Source organism: Schistocerca serialis, unplaced genomic scaffold (assembly GCF_023864345.2).
Source record: "Schistocerca serialis cubense isolate TAMUIC-IGC-003099 unplaced genomic scaffold, iqSchSeri2.2 HiC_scaffold_1195, whole genome shotgun sequence".
NCBI lineage: Eukaryota > Metazoa > Arthropoda > Insecta > Orthoptera > Acrididae > Schistocerca > Schistocerca serialis.
Genome location: NW_026047398.1, coordinates 217,501 through 222,500, shown reverse-complemented (window position 1 = coordinate 222,500; position 5,000 = coordinate 217,501). Strand labels below are relative to the sequence as shown.

The 5,000-nt window shown below is 52.5% G+C and overlaps 1 non-coding gene across 1 annotated transcript in view; it reads right to left on the bottom strand.

Annotated features, from left to right (window-relative positions):
- LOC126434784 (small subunit ribosomal RNA) overlaps positions 1-104 on the bottom strand; it is a 1,910-nt gene extending 1,806 nt beyond the window's left edge. The window contains exon 1 of the ribosomal RNA XR_007579489.1: positions 1-104. This exon is cut by the window's left edge and continues 1,806 nt beyond it. This is a non-coding gene — a ribosomal RNA (small subunit ribosomal RNA).
- Between the last annotated feature and the right edge of the window lie 4,896 nt (positions 105-5,000).

Below are 5,000 nucleotides of genomic sequence, written 5' to 3'. Positions count from 1 at the left end.
TTTAATGAGCCATTCGCGGTTTCACCTTAATGCGGCTTGTACTGAGACATGCATGGCTTAATCTTTGAGACAAGCATATGACTACTGGCAGGATCAACCAGGGAGCTGCGTCAACTAGAGCTGAGCAGCCGGCCGCCCGGGAGTGTGTCCCGGGGGCCCGCGCGAACACGCAAGCGTCCGCTCAATTATTCTGCAAACAGGAGGAGGCTGAGCTCCCCTGCACCATACACCTCGAAACCCTCTCAGGTCCCGGCGGCGCGCAGCGCCGTCCTAAGTACTTGGTCGGGTTCGAGAGAGGCGCAATCGCCCGGAGTTTGGCGAGTAGACGCTTTAGGTGCGACCACCCGTGCTCCCAACTGAGCTTGCCGCTGCCGACAGAGGCCCGGGAGCGTGCTGTCGTGGCATTGCCGGCGGGAGACAACACGCGCCACCTACGGTGACCGGCAGCTCCAACGCCAGCGCCACAGAAGGACAAAAGCCCCACTTGGGTGCCGAAGCGAACTCTCCCAGCACAGCGCACGCGCCAACACGTCCGCACAGCTGCGATACAAACCACCTGCGAGAACCGCAGAGGCGACCGAGCAGCAGACGGCGTCGCGGCGCCGAGCGCCAGGCGGCGGCGCATCCTCAGCGCACACAGTCCTCAATCGGACCAGCACACTGCAGATGTCCACCGCGCTTCGCACCGGGCCCGCGAGGACCTACTTTGGCCGCACGGCGCCGCGTGCAGGGTGCGCCGGCGCGCAGCTGCGCCGCCTGCCGCCTCCGTCGGCCGGCGCGCCTGCCACTGGCCGCCCCCACCAGCCGGCTGTAGCGCGTGCGCCCACGCACCGCGCGGCCAGCACGCCGGGAGGCCCCCCCTCACCGGCCGGGGACGGTCCCACCCAGCCACCGCCGCGTATCGCTTCACACCCAGATGCCATTCACGTTCGTGGGCATGGTGGGTATCGCTGGAACAACCGGTTGGTAGCTCAACCGATCGTCGCCATCACTGATTCACCTCTAGCGAGAACAACCGCACCACAACGGTTTACCAGTTGTTCATTTGCGTAACGTCACCAGCAAACGTAGGCGTCCATCGCCATTTGCAAATTCAACGATTGTTGCATGCCTGTGTCAGGTGTCACGACACACTGTCTGCCCACATACACGCAACAACATGTGCACGCTTCGCGAACACGTGGAAGGTGGCCCCCGTACGTATGCGATGTCCATTGCGCGAACGACTGTCAACCGGCCTCTGTCGCATGTCGCAGATGTGGAACGCAGTGCACCATGCTATCACGGTGTGTGAGAAGAGACGACTACGTCTGACAACACGCGCCACTACATCAACAGACGGCTCATGCTGATCGCCATCCAGGGCATACCACACTGCAATCCAGCTCTTATAGGGAGACGACACGTAGCTGAGTGCACAACATTTGGACCGCATGGTTCGCCGTTGTTGGCGCAGTCGTTGTACGGTCACATGTACCACGATGTATCATTCAGTACATGAGGACCAATGTGCAGTACAGTGTGTGATTTGGACGTACAACATCAGCGGACAGTTGACACAGGCCGTACCACAGCGTAGGCTAAGTGCTTCGCCATGCGAATGCCAATGAACAACTGCAAATGCCAATGAACAACTGCAAAGGGCATTGAGCATGTACGTCCTGCTGCCATCCACATTACAGTGTATAGCTGCAAGGTGTTTAACATGAAGCGATACACTGGGGACCGGGCAGTGCGAGTAGCAAACTATATTGCGGGGGTTGCAGTTGGGCAACACTACACTAATTTAACGCGTCGTATGACAATTACAGAGCAGGTTAAGGCCCAACGTGTGTTGGGTTAAGGCCCAACGTGTGTTGGGTTAAGGCCCAACGTGTGTTGGGTTAAGGCCCAACGTGTGTTGGGTTAAGGCCCAACGTGTGTTGGGTTAAGGCCCAACGTGTGTTGGGTTAAGGCCCAACGTGTGTTGGGTTAAGGCCCAACGTGTGTTGGGTTAAGGCCCAACGTGTGTTGGGTTAAGGCCCAACGTGTGTTGGGTTAAGGCCCAACGTGTGTTGGGTTAAGGCCCAACGTGTGTTGGGTTACAGCACAATGTGGGTTACGTTAAGGCGCAATATAGGTTACGTTAAGGCGCAATATAGGTTACGTTAAGGCGCAATATAGGTTACATTAAGGCGCAATATAGGTTACGTTAAGGCGCAATATAGGTTACGTTAAGGCGCAATATAGGTTACGTTAAGGCGCAATATAGGTTACGTTAAGGCGCAATATAGGTTACGTTAAGGCGCAATATAGGTTACGTTAAGGCGCAATATAGGTTACGTTAAGGCGCAATATAGGTTACGTTAAGGCGCAATATAGGTTACGTTAAGGCGCAATATAGGTTACGTTAAGGCGCAATATAGGTTACGTTAAGGCGCAATATAGGTTACGTTAAGGCGCAATATAGGTTACGTTAAGGCGCAATATAGGTTACGTTAAGGCGCAATATAGGTTACGTTAAGGCGCAATATAGGTTACGTTAAGGCGCAATATAGGTTACGTTAAGGCGCAATATAGGTTACGTTAAGGCGCAATATAGGTTACGTTAAGGCGCAATATAGGTTACGTTAAGGCGCAATATAGGTTACGTTAAGGCGCAATATAGGTTAGGTTAAGGCGCAATATAGGTTACGTTAAGGCGCAATATAGGTTACGTTAAGGCGCAATACAGGTTACGTTAAGGCGCAATACAGGTTAGGTTAAGGCGCAATACAGGTTAGGTTAAGGCGCAATACAGGTTAGGTTAAGGCGCAATACAGGTTAGGTTAAGGCGCAATACAGGTTAGGTTAAGGCGCAATACAGGTTAGGTTAAGGCGCAATACAGGTTAGGTTAAGGCGCAATACAGGTTAGGTTAAGGCGCAATACAGGTTAGGTTAAGGCGCAATACAGGTTAGGTTAAGGCGCAATACAGGTTAGGTTAAGGCGCAATACAGGTTAGGTTAAGGCGCAATACAGGTTAGGTTAAGGCGCAATACAGGTTAGGTTAAGGCGCAATACAGGTTAGGTTAAGGCGCAATACAGGTTAGGTTAAGGTACGACGTAGGTTAGGTTAAGGTACGACGTAGGTTAGGTTAAGGTACGACGTAGGTTAGGTTAAGGTACGACGTAGGTTAGGTTAAGGTACGACGTAGGTTAGGTTAAGGTACGACGTAGGTTAGGTTAAGGTACGACGTAGGTTAGGTTAAGGTACGACGTAGGTTAGGTTAAGGTACGACGTAGGTTAGGTTAAGGTACGACGTAGGTTAGGTTAAGGTACGACGTAGGTTAGGTTAAGGTACGACGTAGGTTAGGTTAAGGTACGACGTAGGTTAGGTTAAGGTACGACGTAGGTTAGGTTAAGGTACGACGTAGGTTAGGTTAAGGTACGACGTAGGTTAGGTTAAGGTACGACGTAGGTTAGGTTAAGGTACGACGTAGGTTAGGTTAAGGTACGACGTAGGTTAGGTTAAGGTACGACGTAGGTTAGGTTAAGGTACGACGTAGGTTAGGTTAAGGTACGACGTAGGTTAGGTTAAGGTACGACGTAGGTTAGGTTAAGGTACGACGTAGGTTAGGTTACGGTACGACGTAGGTTAGGTTACGGTACGACGTAGGTTAGGTTACGGTACGACGTAGGTTAGGTTACGGTACGACGTAGGTTAGGTTACGGTACGACGTAGGTTAGGTTACGGTACGACGTAGGTTAGGTTACGGTACGATATAGGTTAGGTTACGGTACGATATAGGTTAGGTTAAGGTACACATTGTTGTAAGGAAAGGTTTAATGGGGGGCGGGGCGGCCGGTTTGTTGATTGTGACTATAGTAAGTGGATGCCTGCGGCATCATCTGATTTGCCACGTCAGGATGCACCTTTGGCTCATGACAGGCGGCGCTCTGATTCCATGGTTGTGGCAGACCTGTGTCTTTCATTCCTGCCATTGTTTGTGTGCTGTGAGAGGAGGCAGTATTGTGATGTTGGGTGCACCCCTGTGTAGGACATGTGTGGGTGTTGGTGGCTTGGCTGAGCAATGGTGGTTGTCGGGTGGGTGGGATATTCTGTTTTCTGAGTGGACCTCCCAGTCTGGTTATGACAGTGTGGATTGTCTAATGTGGCGGAGAGGATGCACTGGGTGTTGTTCCATGCTGGTGCTTACATATTGTCTGTGTGCGTGTTACAGGCAGAGAGTAGTGCGTGATAAGGGTGTGTGGCTGACGTGTGGTTGTGATTGTGAGCAGAGTCTTTCAGCATGTATACGGACAGTTGTATACATTATCTGTATTCTGATGGCTCTATCTATTACTAATCAGCGCCGTGTATACGTTTAATCCGGTTCCAGTCGAAACTGTTGTATCTCTGTACATTAGTGACACGGCGAGCCCGCTATGTAGTTACTCGTCTCGGCAGCTTCCACCGGTGTATGGCAAATGATTATAAGGAATCAGTCTAGTCGTCAATACCGATGGTGTGACGTCACATGTCTGGGGTGGGGGACGCTGCGCCCTTCCGGTGGGTCATGGCCTAGAAAGACTCTTCCCACGCAGGGGGGCGTGGACTGTCATTGACTCTTCCGAGTAATATACTTGCCGTACGTTTTTGCGACTGCGAGTGCAACGCTCACCGGTACCGACATGGATGGAGCGCCTCCTAGCTGACCGCTCAGCATCGGCATTCGTACAGAGAGCAACGCGATCGCGTCTCTAGCTCGTAACTGGTACAGCTCGCAGCTCATGTATAGGGACAGCGGGAATGTCGCATATTGGACGTACCTCTTCATGAAACGCATGTTATAGGGGTGGATTGCACATTGCGACTGCGGGAAAAGTCCGCCGTTCATCCGCTGGAGTTGCGAGTTGGGCGGTTGGAGTGGGGCGCAGGTGGAGTGATTGCCGGTCCACGATTTCGTGCGGCAGAGGCGCTGGCGTTGGGGTGCTGTGGTCGACAGAGGACGCAGGCTTTGTGGGTGGGGTCGAAAGAT